Source organism: Mastomys coucha, unplaced genomic scaffold (genome assembly GCF_008632895.1).
Source record: "Mastomys coucha isolate ucsf_1 unplaced genomic scaffold, UCSF_Mcou_1 pScaffold5, whole genome shotgun sequence".
In the NCBI taxonomy this organism is placed as follows: domain Eukaryota; kingdom Metazoa; phylum Chordata; class Mammalia; order Rodentia; family Muridae; genus Mastomys; species Mastomys coucha.
The window spans coordinates 14,368,372-14,389,174 of NW_022196911.1; the positions used below are offsets into that span (position 1 = coordinate 14,368,372).

A 20,803-nucleotide genomic window follows, 5' to 3' on the forward strand; every position below is an offset into this window, starting at 1 on the left:
ATATATATATATATATATATATGAGTGCTCTATCTGCGTGTACACCTGCATGCCAGAAGAGGGCATCAGATCACACTATAGATGGTTGTGAGTCACCATGTGGTTGCTGGGGACTGAACTCAGGACCTCTGGGAAGAGCAGCCCAGCAAGATACCAGGATGTGTTCTTTGCCTTTAAAAGCCCCATGCTGTAAATGTTCCAGGCTACACTTGTATCTGGAATACCTGAGTATAGTCCCAGCTGGCTGGAGTAAAGACTTTCAATTGGCTAGCTATACACTGTGTCAGAATGGCGATCTTTGTGGGTCCCCTATAACAAAAGGCTTCAGGGTCTTGTGGCAAGATCAGGGCTGCCGCATAAGGAAGCACACATGGATGGGAACAGAGAGGAGTCAGAGGCTAAGAGTGTAGTCCAGGTGAGCCACAGCAACAAGGTATAGTCCGTGGCAATCAGGCCAGAGCAGGAGGGTGAACCCACAGCACATGGGAGACAGGACACAGCTATGTGAAGAGACAGGGATCAGTACCCGGCTGCTGAACACTGGCTGGGAATCAAGTTATATCCTGAGATAGGGGTGACTTTCTGGGGACCCACAGCATAGAATGAAGGGCTGGTTGTTAGGGAATGCATGGGGCCTCTCCTCTCTATCAGGTGTTGAGCATCAATAAGTGCTTCCCCTTCCTAGGCTGGGGCAAAACAGGAGACAGCTCCCAGAGGAGCCAGCAGGTCAAGGGCCAGGGTGGCCCCGTGTTTACATACACAGCCATTTCTACCTTACCTTTGGTATACTGTGTCGTGTTTATATATTTACTTATGTATGTGGTGTGGAATATATCTGCATGTGTGTGGGGGGAGGACCCATAGCTCTCTGGGAGGTAGGTCCCTCTGGACTTGCCCCCCCCCATGAAGCCCCTCTTCCCACCCCATGTTTTCTACTGGAGCCAGGTCTCCTATGGGAAGCCGGTGCTGGGGACCAACCTGACGGCAATGTCAAGGGACTGAATAAAAGGCAGACACACAGGCACACAGATGGGCCGGGAGAAATCACAGCATTCTGGAAACTCAGTGTGTTATTTATGGAGAGTCAAAGGGTTATTGCCTATGGCTGAAGAAGGGGGCAGTATTAACTACGTGCAGATAAACAAGAAGGCATGGCTTATGGCAGTCACTGGACCAAGGAGGCAGCATTTAACTCGGAGCAGTCTCTTCAGGCTGTAAATATCTGGGGTTGGGAGGAAAAGCTATGGTGGACACTTTCCAACACAGGACAACAAATATCCACACAGGGATTCCTGAGAAAGGATTTGCCACTTGCCGGTGACACTGGTGCTGAGTCCTTGCTGTGACTTTCCTTGTGTTAACAACACACATCCAGTCAGGACCTCACATACTCATGACTTCTCTGCCAGTCCCCTCCCCTTGCTTCCTGGCAGCCATGAGGTGAGCATCCCCTCCTTACCTTACCACCCCTACCATGTTTCTGCCTAGAGCAGGTCCAGAAGCAACTGAGCCCCATGACGACAGCCTGGAACTCCTGAAATCAGGGGGCAAAACGAGTCCCTCCTCCCTTTGATGTTTATGTCAGGTATTCAGTTCACGGTGACAGAAAGCCCTGATAGGAGTGGTGACAAAGGGCTGGGGGAAGCCCTCTCCTTCTAGGAACTGGCCTGAGCTAGCAGCTGCAGCTCTCTCTGTGTGTAGACTCTCACCCAAATCCTCATTGGCAGAAAGGGAAAGAAAGCAAGCTTTGTCTTTCTGTCCCCCTGGCAGCCCAGCCCGAGTCTACACAGGATGATATTGTTACAGAAACTGGAAATTCCTGTGTGTACAGTCTCAGGTGTTCACCAGGAAAGTAACCCAATGGAGGGTCCCAGCTTGACTCTGACAGTTCAGTCCCAGGTGACATCACGGGCTCCAGCATTGCAGGGTGTGTGAATTGATTCGACCCTCTCTGGAACTCTGCTGCTTTGGGGGAATTTTAGTCTGCCATCCACACAAGGTTGGGGGATTGTGTTACAGGGAAGGGCGGTGACAAGGAGGTACACAGTGTCTTCAACATCGGGACTCAGCATTGCTCACCACCTGAACCATTGTCATAGGGTCAGGGCTGAGAACTCCAAGCCTCAAACCAGCTCCAGCTGCTCCCCTGTGAGCTAGCAACTATGCACTCGCCCCTGCTTCCCTGAGCCTAGGGTGTGGCTGCTAGAAAGGAACAAAGTCATAAGCAATGTTAACATTTTTGTTATGAATCTTCTGACACAGAGCTTCTAATGAGGGAGTGTCAGCTACTCCGTGCCTTCTGCTGGGATTCTCATCAAATAGTCCTGTGCTTGGACCATCCTCCTTGGAACTGTGGGACTGTTCCTAGGTGGGAATGGCCCAAACAGGCAGACTCCAGCCCCTGGCCTAGGAAACCAATTACTTCAGTCTGTCCTGGGATGGCCTGCTATACAGACCTTGTATAATTATTTTGATGGGGGAGTTCTTGGCTGCAACCTGAGTGGAACCCCCATCCCATCTGTTTGTAAGAAGGGTGACTCAGCCCAGAGGATGTAGACCCAAGGTGGGCCCCTCACAGGGAGTCACATAAAAGGAATCAAAAGCCATTCCTGCTCAGTAGGCAGACAAAAGACACCTGATAGGACCTGTCCAGCCTTGGCCAACCACTCTGCTCTACTCTCTTGTGAAGAAAGCTGATAGGTGGGTTACTGAAGTGTGAGCATGGGGCCCAGACCTGTGTACAGGGACCAAAGCTGTGCTGTGTGTCTGGCGGATTATTTGAAGTCAGCAGACATCCCTACTTTTAGCCACAAGCATCAGTGCATGAACGCAAAGGCTGACTGAGGCGCCTGCCCTGTGCTGGCTTTACCAGGGGCAGCACAGTTATCCTCATGGAGAAATGTGTCCCATCTGCATCTGGAGGCTGGAGAACCATGAAACCTCAGTACCGTACCCTACAGAATTGTATGTATAGACCATTTTGTGATTAAAGTACCCACAATTCAAGACTCTAAAAATTCCAGTCCTCCCAAAACAGGAAGTCCCCACTGGGGAGGTTTCTGACTTTTACCTTACCCAAGACTTCGATGGGGCAGATACCACTGACCATAGAGACTGATGTCACAGTCATCGGTAACCCCTTCTCAGGCTGTTACCTCCTGTGATACCTATTCCAGGAAAGTATTGGTGTTATGATGGCTTCTAAATGTCATGTCTTGATTTCTATGGGCACAAGCTTTCCACAGATGGCCAGATAATCTTGTGCTAGGAACAGTTCCCCTCCCCTGCACTCCCCCCCCACACCCCGCTCCCCAAGCATCAGTCCTTAGCTATAGGGACAGAGGGGAAATACAGCTCATTTTTATTCTCAGAAAACAAAAATGCCTTACTAATCGTGGCATTTTTACTTACTTACCATGCAAGTGTGACCATTGTAGGTATAAGGAGGAGATGGATATTCTATGGGATGAATCAGACTTGGATAGAGGAGCAGAAACAGTCAATGGCTTAGCAGGTTGGGCTTCCTGCTAGCATCTTATTCTGTGCTAGCATGGCATGATTGACATCTGTGAGCATTGCTGAAAGGCTAGGCATCATCCTGTGCCACAATAAAGACAACATTTAGATTGGCTCAAGCAGAAAATGGATTTACTATACCATGTACTAGAATCCTGAGCGTGGACACCAGATATGGCAGGATCCAGATTCTCAGCTCATGGCAATCTGGTTTTGTCTCTTGGTTTGGTGTTGGAAATGGCTTAACTATCTGGGATCTCTACCTATGTCTCACCCACAGCTTCTATGTCCTGTAACACATGTGACTATGCTCAAAAGGGCTCAGCGTCTTCTCTGTGTCCACACAGACTGGGGTGTGCACAAAGGGCACAGATGCTCTGAGAGGCCAGTCCATCGACATGCCTTGGGTACTGCGTGAGTGGTAGCGGCATCCCAGGGTCATATAGAATGGAGTGGCTCCATTTGTAAAGTCTCTGAATCAGGATGTCAGAGAGTGGGGCCATTCACGGATGAGAGAATACAGTCAGAATAAAAATACAGAGTGAAATAAAGACACCACTGGGCCATGTGGGGCCCTCAGTGCACAGAGAACTTCCAGAGGCCTGGGTCTGTCTCCAAATGTGGTATAGTAGTTGTCCCCAAGGGGCAGGGTGACCTAGGTCACCCAACACAATGGGCTCATTGTTCTCCAGTCATTCTGCCTGATCTGGTCCTGTGACTTCCCTTCCTTACCATCTCCCATCATGTAGCCGGAGGTACCTCAGGAGCCTCAGGCCTCAGGTCACAGCATTTAAATCTGTGGATCCAGAGTTATGCTCCATTCAAAATGAATCTAACCCTTCCCATTGATTCACTAAGACAGCTCTTCACTGGCTCCATCTTTCTAGTTATTTCCTTAGGAAGACGACTTGAGGAGAGGAGTTGTGACCAGATCTGGCCAGATTTGAGTGCAGCTGACACCTCTGCCCTTGTGCTAAATGCAGCCACAGTGCATCACTTGGAGCTCTAAGCAGATGCTTCAGATGGAAGAAGCGGTTGGCCTTTCCTCACTGCCCAGCATGGGGCACAGTATGGATGTGTGTATGCAGATTTAATCATGGGCCTGCACACGTGAACATGGATATCTATAGGCAAGTGCCTGAATGTGTATATGCATATGCAGCTGTGTAAATGGCTGTAGACACCCATATCCATTATTCACATGTCTGAATGTGTGACCATGAGTGTCAGTGTGTACATGTGTGTCTGCATGCGTATTCACAAGTACTCCTTTGTGTATGTAAGTGAACATGGATGTCTGCATACATGGATATGTGGAAGTGTGTATTTGTTTATAGCTTCATGTTCTTAGCTCAAGGACAATTATGACACAGGTAACAGTATATAAGGTTGGTACAGAATTACCCCCTCTGCAGTTCTCAAAAGAAAGTCACAAAGTTTGATCTTATTAAACTTCCTTATGCCAAATTTATTCATCCCTAATGATTTAATCTTTTCAAAAGTTCTTGCATACATTGTTTCCCCATTACAACCTGTGAAGGTGTGCTTTTTGATGAGCTCACAAGTATCATGACTCTGATGGTCCAGCAGAGGATGTGGGTCTTCACTGCAGGACCACCCCTCCACAGTATTCGAAGGAGAGGCCACTCTGGAGCTTCCCCTTAAAACAGGAACGAACTACTCCTAATTGCTATAGCAACCTACAGTGTCCAACAAACATCTCCACCCAGTCCAAGGGCCTGCCTCTGTCAGCCCCAGGCCATGGCAGTGGGTGAGGGTGCAGGGACATCCCTCTCCACAACACTGAAGTCATGGACCCAACCTCAAATTTGTCCAAGTGTTCTCTCCACTAAGTTTCTGTATATACTGAGTCATAGATACTGACACTTTCAACTCTGTATACATACATGGACATGTGAACACAGTCTCCTGGTGATTTCAGGTTGTCACGTTGGGCATCATGCCAGCACATACACACATGTATCAAGGCTTCAAATCACCTGAATATGCTCTCTTTTGGGCAAGAGAACCAGAACTTGTCAAGTGCTCTGGTGAAACTGGAACTCTCCAGTCATGGATCTTGGAGGACAGTGGCCTTATTTCTTCCCTCCATATCCCAGTCACACTCCTCCACTCCAACCCTAACCTCACCGCCCCCTCCCCAGTGGGTAGCACAGGAACCCGTACAGATGAACTCCAGGAAGGCTGCAGCACTGCAGGTGATGGCAAGAGGGGACTCAGCTTGGGGAAAGGTGACATGGAGAAAGCCCTGCTCTTTGGACCTCAGGCTGGGTCCCTGGAAAAGCTCTGGCCTAGTGTGTGACAGCACCAGGTGCCACCTCAGCTTACTTTAGTCTTAGTGAGTGAAAAAGAAGAAGAAATAAAAAGAAAGAATATGACTGCTCCTAGGTATGGTGTAGGAGATATTGTAGGTGTATGGGAAAGCATAGCCAGGGGCAGGAACATCGGGGAGAGCACAGAGAGGACATGACCCTGAGCCATGTGAGGAGGGGAGGAGAAAAAGGGAAGAAGGGGGACCAAGTGCAACAGCCAGGAGGCCCAAAGGAGAGAAGACATAAAGGGGCCAGGTAACCAAATGTCCGGATTATATAGAGAAGGGCAGCCCAGACCCTAGGAGTTTAGGGTAGAAAGGTATGGTAACCAGGAGGACCCTGTAACAGGGAGGGACTAAGGGACTGCAGGGATAACCTGGCAGCCAGGTCTACTTTGATATATTAAGTAGGCACCTCAGCCATTTGTCCCAGGTACGAAATCTAACATCAGTGTAACAGTGTAACACCATCCAGAGGGAGTTCAATACGGCTGTGCACTGGGAGGGAAGAGAGGAATCCAGGGAGGCATGGAGTTCATCAGTGAAGCAGAACAGAACAGGCTGTTAGGAGTCTGAACACTTCTTTCCCAGGCCAGAGAGAATTGCCAGCCATCGCAGGGAATCATGCTCCAGTATCCAGGGGCTTTCTAGTCATTCTGTCACAAAGCCATCCACCTGTCATCATATACCCTGTGTTTCTGTGTATCTGCCTGGCATGCCTCTGTGCTGTGTGGAGTCCTTTCTCCTGGGCTCAGGTGAGCAGTTCTCCAGTTTGCTGATGAGCTATTGTGTGCAGGAGTTGGCTCAATGGGCAATTCTGAACTCAACTCGAACAGTTAAAAGAAATGCAAGAACTGAACTGAAGCCACGGGACCCCATCAAAGCACAGATTGTGGTGGACACTGACACCTAGCCAGGTACTCAAATTCCTTTTCATCTCAGTCCAGCAGCACTAGCTAGGGAGTTTCAGTGAGCATCCTGGCTGAGCTGGAGCAGATCCTCACAGTTGCCATTTATAAATGAGGTACTGGAGACTAAGCAGTGAGAAGTGACTTGGCCATGGGCCACTGCTGTAGGCAACAAGACAAGCTCTGAACCTAGCGCTGTGGCAGTCTAGATCGGTGGGTCTCCCCTAGAGCCCACCATTACCCCTGCAAGCATGCATCCTGTCAGAGCACAGAGACAGGCCTTGGCCCTGCTGGCGTGCAGAGCTAGGCCCAGATCTTGGAGCTGGGTAGACCCTATCCAGAGTAGTGACATTGAAGAGGACAGGATCAAGCATTTGATCCTAAGTGTAAAGAAGAGGTCAGAAGGAGATGGGTGTGTTAAAAGCAATAATGAGTAAGTGTGAAGCCACATGATGGATGATTTTCAATATTATTCTTCTCTAGCTCTGAAGAGACTTGTTAGCCCATTCACCACCTCCCTAAGTGTGTGCTGTCACTTTCCAACTGCAACTCCTTAACCCTCCATCTGTGTGTCACCACAGACTGATGTCCCACAAGAAGCCCTGTAATGATGGGAGAGTTCCATCCCACCATCCACATGTGACTGGAGCATCAATGAGACAGATGCAGGAGGCACACCTGCAGAGCACCATGGCAAGGTGAGGAGCCACCATGAGAGTTACAGAACTATCATGACCTGAGTGGGTTTAATCACACCACCAGAGGAGGCTGCAGGCTCACAGTGACTAGGTGTGCCCGCTCTGGCTTCTCTCAAAGTCTGACTCAAGCTCCTCACAGGATTCCAGTGGATGGGGGAAGCACAGTTTTCTTTTTAAGGCTACAGTTGTCTTAGATAGCATGCCAGACATTTGAGTGAGCGTGATTTGATTTTTTTTTTGGTTTAATTTTTTTTTTAATATTGTTAATCTAGTGGCAAATACTCAATGCTTTGGATCAGCCTGTGAAGTTGAGGATATGCCCGATGCTTCCCTAGCACGGCCCCTCCACCCCTCCCTCATGCAACGCTTTGAGTGGCATGAGGCATGAACTACAGCTTCATTTTTAAATGTTGGAGCTCCAGAATGAGGAATGAGAAGGGTCTGAAAGAATCTGGAAGAAGCGATACCTCCCCTGCTGGAGAGGCAGCAATGTCTCCCCAAACCATTGCTTTGGTTCCAAAAGCAGGAAAGATTAGAAACATGCTGTTTCTATGCAATCCCCTCAATCCATAAGCCTTTCTGCGATGAGACAGTTAAGGCTAACATCTGTGGTCCACATTCTTATTAGTTTATGCATTGGAAAAATTAAAGCACACACAAGTAAAGACAATGAAGACAAGGCAATGCCTGTTTAACACATCCAAGGGAGTAGGAAAGGAGGAAGTTGGTGTTGTGCTGCAAACTCCTGAAGAGCCAGCTTCAGACTGCCAGACCAGCAGTCACTGGTTATCAGACATGACCAGGGACAGACAGAAGAGCACCCTCGTCCCTAAGTCTCCACAGTGGTTTTGTTGTTGGTTTTGAGATAAGGTCTCCCTATGTAGCCCTGGCTGGCCTTGAACTGATAGAGTTCTCCGTCTCCTTGCCCCTCCAAGGGCTGCAATTAAAGCCCGCATGGAGCGTTTATTTAGACCTCTTTGCTAAATGAAGGCTGAGAGGCAGCAGCAGTTAGTTCCAGGGGAGTAAAGACAGTCTAAAGAGAGACACCTGTGCCCCACGGCAGACTCGGGAATGTTCCTAGTGCTGAGAGAGGAAGGGTGGAGCCCTGCTATCAACCAGAGGAGGTGCTAGCCCCCAGGAGGATTTCACAGGGTGTGTGACTTCTCAGTAACAATCATCTGCAGAATCATGCCTGACCAGAGACTGCTTAGCTCTGCTTACCTCTTGTCTTCTGCTTATGCTTAAGCCTTCTGTCTGAACTCTGAAGATGCACTTGAGACTTTTCTCTTCCTGAAGTGGCATACTGAATGACTCTGTCTGGTTCCCACTTTCTCATCCATTGGCCCATGAGGAAGAACTGACGTGAGAGGGCCTCCAGGACCTAAGCTCTAACTGTAACAAGAAAGCATGGCTGGTCCACCCTGCTGAAGTCCTGTCATAGCCGTCAAGAGTCCTGAAGCCCTGGCCCAGCCAGTGCAGGCTTCTCAAACTTCACACACACCTTCATACACACTGCCCTTCCTACACAGGAACAAGGCATGAGACTAAAACACAATGACAAGCTTAGAACCTCTGACTTTGGTGTCCTCCTGAGACCACACATTGTTCTATGGGGTGGTGGAAACTATTGAGGACCCTAGAGGTCAGTGGGTCATGTAAATTCTGTTTATCTGCCCTATTTGCCATATTAGATATTGAAACACATTTTAAATATTTATTTTGAATCATTTAGTGATAGCAATAAAACCTCATTATGTACAGTGAGAATTTTGGTTTCTTGGAAAACCCCAGAAATATTATAGGAATATGTTTTCATTTTAATCCTGGGGGCTGCTTCAGATTGTCCACAGCAGCTGACTCTGATTCGTCTCGTGCTCTAGCAGGAGCGTGATCTTCCCGGCTGCAGATAGTTTGTGAGGCTCTGTGACTTTGGAATCTGGACTTTTCAGAGAATATATGAATGCTAGAGCCCTGATAGGTTGGTTGCTGTTGGTTGTAGGTTTTAAGTCATTGTGAGCAAAGAAGAAGCAACAAGAAGAAGAAATTAGATATCCTGATGGCAAAGATCAAACTTGCCCCAACAACTTGTCACCCCAATCAGAAGGAATCTGGTGATGATGTCACCCCCTCCCCCTATCCTTTTTCTCTCCTATCTAGTGTTCGGGGTTGGAAGGTGGAAGAAAGGAGAGCACACGAAGTAGCTAACACTGGCTACCATTACGTGTTAACATAAACAATCAAAATTATGTCGTATTTAAAAGAAAAGAAATTACTGAGGGGAATATTGTTAGCCTCCTTAATACCTAGCTTAGGAAAGAACACCTGGCTTGTTCCATTGCTGGCTTCAGGTGGTTGGGTTTGGAATAGAAGACTTGTGTGTGTGTGTGTGTGTGTGTGTGTGTGTGTACATATATATGTATGTGTGTGCATGTGTATGAGCGTGTACATGTGTATGTGCATGTGTGTGAGCATGTATGTGCATGTGTGTGTGCATGGGTGTGTGTGAGTGCTTCAGAAGTGGTGCCCACATGTATACATATATGGCAAAAATGGAAAGACTATTTTAAGAACCATCCTGGTTATCATGGGCATTCTTCCCTGACACACCGTCTAAACATTAAAATACACCATTTCGTTCCTCACAATTGCTCATTTCTTACTCTTTGGTTGGGTCTCTCACCCACACCTAATTTGAACCCTCAGGCACTAACCACCAGGAAAATGCTGGGTTTGGGGGATCTTTAGGACTTGATATGTGGACACATTGAGGACCACCTATACAGATAGACAGTGGCAAGACCCTGGAGATAATGGCTGATACAGAGTGAGCCAACTCATTTACATTAACTGCAGGACGTAAGGTTTTGGTTTGTGTATATATATAGATATATCTATATATCTATATATATACATGTATATATATAGATATATAGATATATAGATATCTCCAGTATTTCAAAGATTCTCTTTGATGGAGTTTAGTCCAATTAACATGCCTGTAAAATAGATGACAAACAGCCTCAACGAGAAGGAATCTAAGGCAGAAACAAACCTAACCACTCCTGCACAGACCATCAGATAGCCAGCATAAATGCACACATGTTCACAACAATTCGGAAACTTGAGAGGAATTTACAACTGAGGGAAAAGATAGCAAGAATTGGAAATATAACATCATTCCTTAGATACTATTTATAAAATTCCCAATTTATAGACTCTTCCGTTTCCTTTCTCTCAGCTCTCATGCTAGAAGACAATGGTGGGCATATGTCAGGCAGCTCAGCTGCTTTTCCTGGGAGCCAGCTATCTGGGGCCCCCATGCTGTGCACCAAGGGAGCCTGAGCCCAGGTCTGGTATACTTGAAGGGGGTCTGGGGGAGAATTGATTGCCCAGATGAGCAGATGTGGGTGTTTTCTCTTAACTGTTTGTGTTACCAAGTGTTGTTTTGTGAATGCCTGCAGAGCAATGAGACTGCGTATCAACTGCTTCCTGCTGAAGCCACATCTTGAAAAGCAGTTGTTAGCTTAGAGCAATCGGTGTTCACAAAGAGCCATAGAAACTGTGGGTTTCACAGAGATGTAGTCATAAAACTACATTGTTTCAGGCATTCAGCCATGAAGAAATTCACAGACTTAGGGGACCACATTTGCAGCAGCTAGCAACAGGACCTCTGAAGGCCAAGGTGAAGGCACTTGCCCAATGGCCATTCTCTACCCAGGGTGGAAAAGCCAGAGGCTGGCTCCACAGTAAGCAGAGCCTCTCTATTCCTATAAGATTTCTATAAGTGTGTGGGTTACTGCTTTTTTTTTTTTTAAGAATTATTTATTTTATATATGTGAGTAGATCGTTGCTATCTTTACACACACCAGAAGAGGGCATTGGATGCCACTGCAGATGGTTGTGAGCCACCATGTGGTTGCTGGGAATTGAACTCAGGACCTCTGGAAGAGCAGACAGTGAGCCATCTCTCCAGCCTGGGCTACTGCTTCTTATCTTGTCCATCCCTCTGCTTCACCCCTGAGAAACACTTTAAAAACCAAGTGCTTAGGTGTGGTTTGAGAAGAGACCATGATTGGCCTTCTCTGTGCTGCAGAGGTCAGTGGGTCCCACGGGTTCTGGACAGAGGTGGCATGAAGCTTCTAACAGCCTGGAGGGCATTCAGTTCACAGCCACAGCCAATGAATGGCCCGGCAAGGACAGAACTGACTTCCCTGAGGATTCCTGAGCTCAAGGCAGGAACCTGGTACAGCTGCAATGCCTCTTCAATCCAGCAACAAGGTGTCAGGGACCCCAAAAGGTCAAGTCGCCCTATCTTAATTCCACCTACCCTTCTAGAACCCACAATGTTTTGAGAGGACCACAGCTCAAAAATCCAGTTTGAGTGTTGTGAAAATTCCATCAGCTTTACTAGACTGAAGTGCTCTTGGTTTGGGGTTGCATGGGAAGGCATATAGGCAGTGAGGGTCCAGCAGGGTCTAGAACTCCAGAGGGCAGGTTAGAGCTACAGGCTTTGGGGACCCAGCCCCTGTTCCTCTCTTGTCTGCCCTAGTACCCTCAGAATCAGTCTTCTTTCCCAGCCCATGGGATAGGTCACCTTTTCAGAAGCTCTGAAGCCATGAGCACCATTCAGGCCAGGACCCTGCCTACATGTTTACCTCATTTGGGGGGGTTAAGGCTCAGAATACTCATTTCCTAAGTAGACTTGGCTGTAATGTTATTTTGAGGATTTCCAAAATACAAAAGGGAGGAATGGATAGATGGAGTGCATAGTGGCCACACTTCCTCACAGCAGAGGAAGTGAAGTACGAGCCATGGACTATTCTACAGTGAGGGACTGAAGGGACTTTGTCCCCGCTCTGCCTGCTGGTAAGAAAGTATTTGCTCTAGGTTCCTCTAGGTTTCTCCAGGAGGTGGGCTATTTTTCATATCGAAGGATCTGTCCACCGTTGGTTACCGGTGAAAAGCAAGGCAAAGACTATACTGACATCCTCAAAGGTTTGTAGTTTCAGATTTGGTCTTATGGAATTTAAAAAAAAAAATCAAAGCCCTTAAACGTGTTTCTGATATGTTTGAATGAGTGTGATGTGATTTTCCTCATTATCTAAGTCACAGGCAGGTGACGATGGAACTCCAGGGGTCAGGCTGCACAGAGGTCAGGCTTCCAGAGCAAACCCACCCCTCTGGCTTCAGATGTGCCTACAGGTGGCCACTAGTAGTCTGCTTGGTGGCACATGGCGTGAAGAACTGTGGGCAGGACCTGATGCATACCCATCCCTTCTTTCTAAGGTTAGTGTAAGCGAGGCAGACAAATCTCAGTGCTGAGCTGGTCCTCAGATCACTCCAGTGCCTACAGTGCTCTCTTTCCAAGCTCAGGAGTCGGAGAGAGCGCTGAAGATACTCGCTCGCTTGTCACCAACAGCAGGAGATAATTGTTCAAATCAGTAATCCAGCAAGGCAAGACCAAGAGGTGGGAGGGCTCAGCATCCTGTCATTTTAAGATCCACATTCTTAAACGTCTTTGTCAAATAAAAATTCAGAGTTCAGAACGAGTACAGCTCAAGATAAAATTGTCTAGGTCAAGGTTCGCATGTGGAAACAGCGATTGGAGTTCGTGCTGTTAAATTCAAGAGAGATTTTGAATTCGAGGTTAGCGAGAAGAGACCAAGACTTTTAAGCCCAACCCCCTTCCCTCAACAACGAAAAGCAGCCGCATTCTGACTGGGATAACATGAAGGAAGCTTGCTTGTGTGTGGTGAGTAAGGGATAGGGGAATGCTTTAGAGCAGGCGCATTTTAGAGCATGCGCACTTTGGGTGGCTAGCAGGGAGCAACTGCCGCTCTGAGTGCCCAGGACAAATGGGAACCTAGAGTCTTTCTCTTAGAGCAGAACGGGTAAGCAGGGATACCCAGCAATCTGCACTGAAAGCATACCTACAACCTCCATAGCCGCAAAACAGGTCCTAACGGTCCCAGCTTGCACTACCTTCAAGGGACACATGCCACACCTTTCCCTACAGAGATCCCAGCTATCCCGGGACCAGAGCGGCTGCCAAGCTCATTGTACTGTAGGGATACCTAGCCACGCCCTCTTCTCATGACAGAACTATACTAATAGATACTGGCTTTGGGTCCAGCAAAAGCAACCTTGGCAACTGCAGCAGAACCCACACTGTGCCCCGGCTTCAGTTGCTACCAATCTTGCCCTCGGAGATCAGCTAGCTGTGCCCCAAGCACGGAGAAAACTGTGTGGCACTTGGGGGGTGTGGAGATTAGGGGGATTAGCTGGCCCTGAGTGCTTGGGAACCTAAGGAAACCCCTGTCTTAAACAAGAGTCCACACTCCACCCAGCGGGACTTGGTACTCTCCACATGCTCGGGATCCTGAGGTGATGCTACCCCAGGGGAAACTGCATGAAGTGTTGAGACATTTTCAGATGCTTCTCATGTTGACCTAGCAGAAGAGCCTGCACAGAGGCCGGGTGGACTCACCTATCCAGCTTCCAAACCAATGCAACCTACCCAGACGGGTTCTTAGTATTCATCTGCAGGTGGGATTCTCCTCTTGACAACCACTGCATAAAACTTGAAGAGGCACGCGCTTCACCAAACACAGACGTCAGCGCCAGGCACAAGAACCCGCCGAACCTCAGCAAAAAACAAAGGAACAAACAAACAAATAAAACAGGAAAGGACGGTGTATAACTAAAACAAATTCAAAGTAGTGATCCCAAGGAAACGCAACATTCTCTGAACTCAGGAAAACCATTTAAGTTCTGAACAGAGATGCACGAAGGAGGATGGTTACCACAAAGACAACAAACTGAGACAATTCCCGAAGGTTAAATCTTCAATAATGAATCAAGGAGTGCTGGCTTCCAAACAAGAGTGTCTTACAAAACACACAGCCATCGTTTAACTAAACAACCTCACACTATGACCCAGTTAAGCAGACTCGGGACCTGTCAATCACCACATCATCTCACAATGCAGTAGGATGCGGTTTCCAGTCCATCCTACAGGGTCCTTTCACATAGTAAAGTCAGGAGTTGCAGTGAGTGTACACCAGGACTGCAGCAGGCAGAAGCAACATGTGGAGGCAGGAGTCTCTGGCTGATACTTGCTTCTGCTTTGGAAGCCTGGAGTTTCACTTCTGACAAGGATCAAGTTTAAAGCAGGAGTAAATCCCCTTTGTAGCATACATTAAAGAGAATCACAGAATGTTTCAGTGGGCACAAAAGCTTCTGTTGACAGCATGGGATGCCTCTACCTCTGCAACTGACTCCTTTCCACGCTGCAGGTGCCTAACAGCCCATCCATCAGCGTAGACTTGCGATTATTTGGTGTGAATTTGTTCTTGCAATCAAGAAGTAAACAAGAGATGGTGTTACAAGCCAGAAATGATTGACCCTTTTTTTATGCTTACTTACACACTCATCTTTACCAGGAGACTGTGTTCCTCTGCAGCTTTGATCTGTCTGTCTTTTTATTCAACTAGACGTGCTCCTAGCACTTTTAGCAGGATAGGTCTGCAAGCTGAATATTTCTTCAGACTGCATTTCTACATGTCTTAATTTCTTCAAAATTTCAAGATTATTTTTTTCTGGTGGTGTTCTATTGTGGAGGGAAGCTGGAGACTGTCAATTCTTGAAAGTCATTAGACTCAGAAGACAGCCATGCTAGACCCCTGTCTGCAGGCATAACAGAGAATCATTAATAGTGTCAGGGATTGATTCTTGCTCATGATATGGGCCTCAATTTGAGGCAGCCACTGGTTGGCTATTTCTTCACTCTCTGCTCTGTCTTTGTCCCTGCGCAGGACACATTTTGGGTCAAAGGTTTTGTGGGTGGGTTGTTGCTCTTATCCCTTCACTGGGAGTCCTGCCTAGCTACAGGGAGTGGCCGTTTGAGGATCGGTATCTCTCACTGCTAGGATAGAAGAGACAGATAGAAGAGAAGTCTACCTCGCCCAATCTCTGGAGCTCGGCTCTATACTGATTTTGTTTCTACTGAGGGTTGAATCTAGGGTCTTATGCATTCCAGTCAAGCACTATACCTCTGAGCTACATCCCTCAGCATTCCTGTTCTGGATCTTTTCTTTAATACTTGCTTAGACTCTTTATAACCCTATCTTGGCCTTCACACCCTCCTCAAGGCTACCTTAGAGATTAGCAGAAATGAAAGCTTAGGGCCATCTCAGATCTTTTCTGAGCTTCCATCTGCCCTGGCCATGTGTGTTTCTCTTAAATTCTCCAGGCTCCATGGACACCTCTAAAAGCTTTGGTTTTCTAAAGAAGGTCCTTCACTACCCTTTTCCTGTCTGGTTTTTGTTGTGTTCCAGCTGTTCCAGCTGTGGACTTTTGTCCAGGGCAGCTGTGGCCATCCAGGCATCACCTAGCATGTTAGAACAGAGGAAGGCAATAGTGGGCTTTTTGGTTTTGCTTTGCTTTTTAAAGCTCTGCTCTTCTCCATCTGAAATCAGAGACTAGGATCACTTGGAAGGCTACTTCCTGGAAGCCTTCAGCCGAGATGGGGAAGAGGAGGGAGGATGGGCAAACATTTTGTGATACTTTCCTGATGGATCTGAGTTGTTTTTATCCTCACACTGAGCATTCAGTTGATGGCCTGAGAGCTTTTTTTTATTTTAGGCAAGTTTCTTATCACCTTGACAAAATACTCAACAAAACCAACTTAAATGTAGAGTTGGATTCGTTTGGGTCACAATTTGAGGGCACAGTCTATCATGGAGGCATGGCCACAGGAGCATGAAGCAGCTGGTCACCTACAGTCAGGAAGCAGAGAGAGATGGATGCTGGGTGCCCAGCACACATCTTTATTCAGTCTGGAATGTCCAGCTTATGAGATGGCGCCACCCACACTCATATCTTTGTATCTCAGCCCAACCTAGAAACTCCGGGAACATCCAGAGGTTTGTGTCCTAGGTAATTCCAGACCCTGTCAAGCTGACAATCGATATGATCCTGACAACAGACCTTCCAGGTATTGACAGTTCTGCTGGCTCCTGCCAGGTGGTTTGTTTTGTTTCTTTGCTTCATGTACAAGTTTTCCAACATGTAAGAAGAGTTTATTTTTAGCTAAAGATACTGATGGCCTGAGAGAACAGAAAAGGCTTCTTTAGTAGGTCAAGGGTCAGGGTCACCTCATGCATTTCCTCACACAGTATGGTTGGATCCAGAGCAAGTGTCTTGAGATTGGCTTTCAGAAAGATGAGGCCAAAGAAGGAGAAAGCTGGGTTCCCAGGTCCCCAGGGTGTTGCTGTCCAGCTGGTCTCTGGGCTTTATCACTTAAGAGACAAACAAGCTTTACCTGACTCAAGTAACCAATATCTTGTGTTTTGAGTTACTCTCAGTTGAAGTCTCAGATGATGGGCATTTCTACTTCTTGAGAAAATGGAATTGTTCAGTATCCCATTTGGGTAAGAACTAAAATCATAGTTCTTCCATGGGAGCAAGACCTGTGGTCAAACTTCATTGGAAAAGGAGGGGATCATTGGTAGACATGTGCTCTCAAAGTGCTCTGGCCATCTGGACTCATCCTTGTATATGGAGGTTTAACAGCAATGTTAGTCTAATATCTGTGAATAAGAGGTACATGATTGACATCTCTTTCAGCACTGCTATATATTGAGTCTGTGTGTTGAGGGAATGGAGTGCACACAACTATTGGACCATTTAACAGCAAGGGTCTTTGAATACCTCCCATGGATTGTGAATTGTTTTCAACAAATTCACAATCTGTTCAAGAACCAGTGATAATTTTCACTAAAGGATTGGTTGTGCTATGAATAACAGACAAGGCTCAAAGAGAAATTAAACATGGTTCCAGCCTATTTCACATGGTCAATATTCAAGTGCCACTTACATGCAAGGCATTTATATTGTGCCTTTATGAGGTCTCTCCATTCGCAAGCTTATCCCACTGTCTGTGGGTCTGACCCTCTGACTCACAGAGCTTTCCAGTCCTTGGAGAAGAAAAGTACTTGCAGCCAACAATTCCAGAGACGAGAGCTGGGCCAATGGGGCAGGTGTCCATCTGTTTAGTTTAAAATGTGAGGCAGAAGCAAGATAGTAGCTAAGACCTCAGGATGAGACTCAGCTAGACATCGAAGGTCCTGGGGAGTGAGTGTTCCATGAAAAAGGAATAGCATATGTGGAAATGTGGAGGAAAGGTGGGCAGTGAGCATGTGGAGCAATGGTAACTATGAGCTTGGCCCGAGGGAGCACAAGATCGAGAGCTGCTCATCATATCCAAGCCCCTGGACACCATGGGGCCATGAGAGGTACTGCTGGGCTTTCACAGCATAATGGATGCTCCCACATACTTGAAAGTTGACATAGGAATCGGGAGAGAAAGGGAGGCATGGGGGAAGAGATGAACATGGAGACAGGAGAGCACTACCAAGGTCGAGTCAATGAGGCACGGAAGGCTCTGTCTCTGATCCAGAAAGACATGGCTGAGCCCTGCCTCATGCCAGCTCGTGATCTGAGGAGATGTGTGGAATGACTGGGCATGCCTGATTTTTCAGGGCAGGTTAACGAGGATGGGGAGAGATCTGGAGGCAAGGCCAAGGGTGTTGGCTTCAGACAAATTTCTGCTTCTTAAGACACATGGAACCACTGTCGACTCGTGATCTAACCCTTTCATTGGGGGGACATAAGCTGATACCTCCACAGTGAGTGTGTGAGAGGTTTCTGAACCTGTGACAACCAAGGCCTGATCATGTGGGACAGGTTGGAACCATGTTCAGTTTCCCTTTCAGCCCTGTCTGTTTTTCCTAGCACAAGTAATCTTTTAGTGGAAATCATCACCAGTCAGATTGTGAGTCTGTTGAAAACATGACTCCGTGCCACAGTCACTTACCTTTGGCAGATGCTCAGCAGGCAGAGAGACAACACAAGCACTAAGTATCCTGGTGGGAAAAGGTCCTGAGGGGTGCTGCCCAGCTGAGAAACTACAGCTGAGATCTCAAAATGGCTTCTTGGGGTGAATAAAGGGGTGTACTGGCTTTCTCTGGTTAGTGGGAAATGGAAAGTCAGAGTCAAAGCTAGAGACACTCTCCACTAATGACCAGGTTCTGCCCCACCAGGCCATTGGAACCTCATGACACTGGGCTTGCCATTGGCTTCCTGGCTGGGCTTAGAGTTTGATTTTATATATAGCCCATTGTGACTTTGTCTGTGCTTTCAGCCTCTCCTACCTTCCCTATGCATTGTACATTGTGTTGTGTGTGTGTGGTGTAGTGTGTGTGTGTGGTATTGTATGTTTGTGTAGTATAGTGTGTGGGGGTGATATAGTGTGTAGTATATGTATGTGGTATTGTGTGTGTGTGCAGTGTAGTGTTTGTGTGGTATAATGTGTGGGTGGTGTAGTGTGTGGTATAGTATGTTTGTGTGTATGTGCAGCATGTGTATGTATGTGTGGTGTCCATGTATACATATTGTGTGTGGTATAGGATGTGTTTGTGATGTGTGTATATGTGGTGTAGTGTGTGTACTTATGTGGTATGTAGTGCATGTCTGTGTGTCTATGTTGAGCATATGTTTTGATACCTCAGCTCTCATTCCCAAGTGCCATGCAGCAAATGTCTATCCCTAAGCTCCCATTCGGATCTGGGAGTGCACATATCAGCAGTGTGGATAAACCTGAAGATCTAACCAGGAGAGACTAGGATTAATACTAGCCTCTCAGGCAGTTTGAGCTGGAGTTCCCCAGTCTGGGTATTGCAACTTGATCTGGAGGGTTGACACTGGGCTCTGAGGTCAGTTTGGTGTACAGTTTGATACATGGAGGGTATCAGCCAGAAGAAGCAATTGTGACCCTAGAGAGTGAGGCCCAAGAGGGTTCTCCATGTAGTCCTAAAGCCATGATGGATACAGGAGTTTGCCAAGTATCTGCTTGTTACTAAGCCAGCAAGGGGTCTTTGGCTGTTACAGGAGCACAAAATGTTCGGTCTGAGCGTCTGTCTGCCCCTTCACTGTCTGAAGAGCTTTTCCATGTAACCATGACAGGCGTGGGGCCTGTGTTTCAGCCTCCTTCCCCAAGCTGTGGCCCTTTGTGGACGGGAGCTCTGTCAGCTTCAGAGAAGCTTTATGTTTCTCTGACTCTGTGTTTATCAGACTAGCAGGTCTGGAGTGTGTTCCTCTCATTACTATGGCTTATGGCAAAACCTCACAGGCCCTGTTGAAAAGCCAAGTAATGTCCATCAACCATCTTCTCATGGCCTGAAGTCTGCCCGAGGCTGAGGCTACCGACTGAGGGCCAGGAAAGCCATGACTATTCATCGACAGGCTGGGATGTGCATCCGGGTAAAAGCTTCTGTGTAGTGAGTGACACACTGCTGTACTACTCACTGATCGATGCTTTCACTGGTCCTCCAGAGACTACTGTCATGTCCACACCTCACCTGGACAGGCCTGGTTATGCGCAGTCTGTACACATCTGCCATCTCCTGCCAAACCCCATGGTGCAGCATACGTGGCCCTCCCCCTCTCATCCCTTCTAGATATACTTGAAGCCCTTGCTCTGCCACCATGACTCTGAGAACCAGTTGTAACACTGTGACTTTCCCATGTGTGAAGCTTTAGGACACAGGACACCCTGCTTGGCCTGTGTATGTTTTCACTGAGCTAAAGGCAAGCCCATGGGAGGAATTGCTCTTTACTACATGGGAAATCCAGTCACACTTAGGAACAAAAGGCTGCTCTTAGCCCAGACATGCCCCCAGCTCAGACAACGCTGACTCCAGTGCAGGGAGCAAACACCAAGCCCTTTGAACAGCAGCGCTGAGTGAGAGTACGTGGCTCAGAAAAGAAAACACTACACAAATCCCATTCACACCCAGAGGACAGGCAGAGGCTGCCAAGCTGAGCCACAGGGACACTTCCAGGGCAGCTTGCTTTGGGACATTCAGATCAGCTTTCAGGGAATGTCATCCATCAGATGGGACAGAGCGATGGAGCACCGAGCTTATCACAAGGTTTTGTTCTAACAACTACGTGATAGGGAAAGGAACTGAGCCCTTAGTATTCCTCTGAGCACTGAACTCATTTGCACACAGACTGTTCCCGTTCTGAATGTGCTGGGCATTTGGAAGGTAGGAAAAACATTTAAATTGCAGATTAAGTTGACATGGGGGATTTAATGTGGATTGAATTACATTTAAAGATGTAATCTAGGGCCTGGTTGAGATGGCTGAATTGATCCTGTACAAGTGTGAGGACCAGAGTTCAGATCCTCAGAGTCCACATTTAAAAAAGAAAGAGAGAGCAAGAGAGAGAGAGAGAGAGAAAGGAAGAAAGAAAGGAAGGAAGGGAGGGAGGGAGGCAGGGAGAGA

The 20,803-nt window shown here is 47.4% G+C and overlaps 1 long non-coding RNA gene across 1 annotated transcript in view; it reads left to right on the top strand.

Annotated features, from left to right (window-relative positions):
- Positions 1–20,803, top strand: part of LOC116078309 — a 29,699-nt gene that overhangs the window by 2,522 nt on the left and 6,374 nt on the right. Inside the window, exon 2 of the long non-coding RNA XR_004113499.1 lies at positions 4,404–7,454. This is a non-coding gene — a long non-coding RNA (uncharacterized LOC116078309). The remainder of the gene's footprint in view (positions 1–4,403; positions 7,455–20,803) is intronic.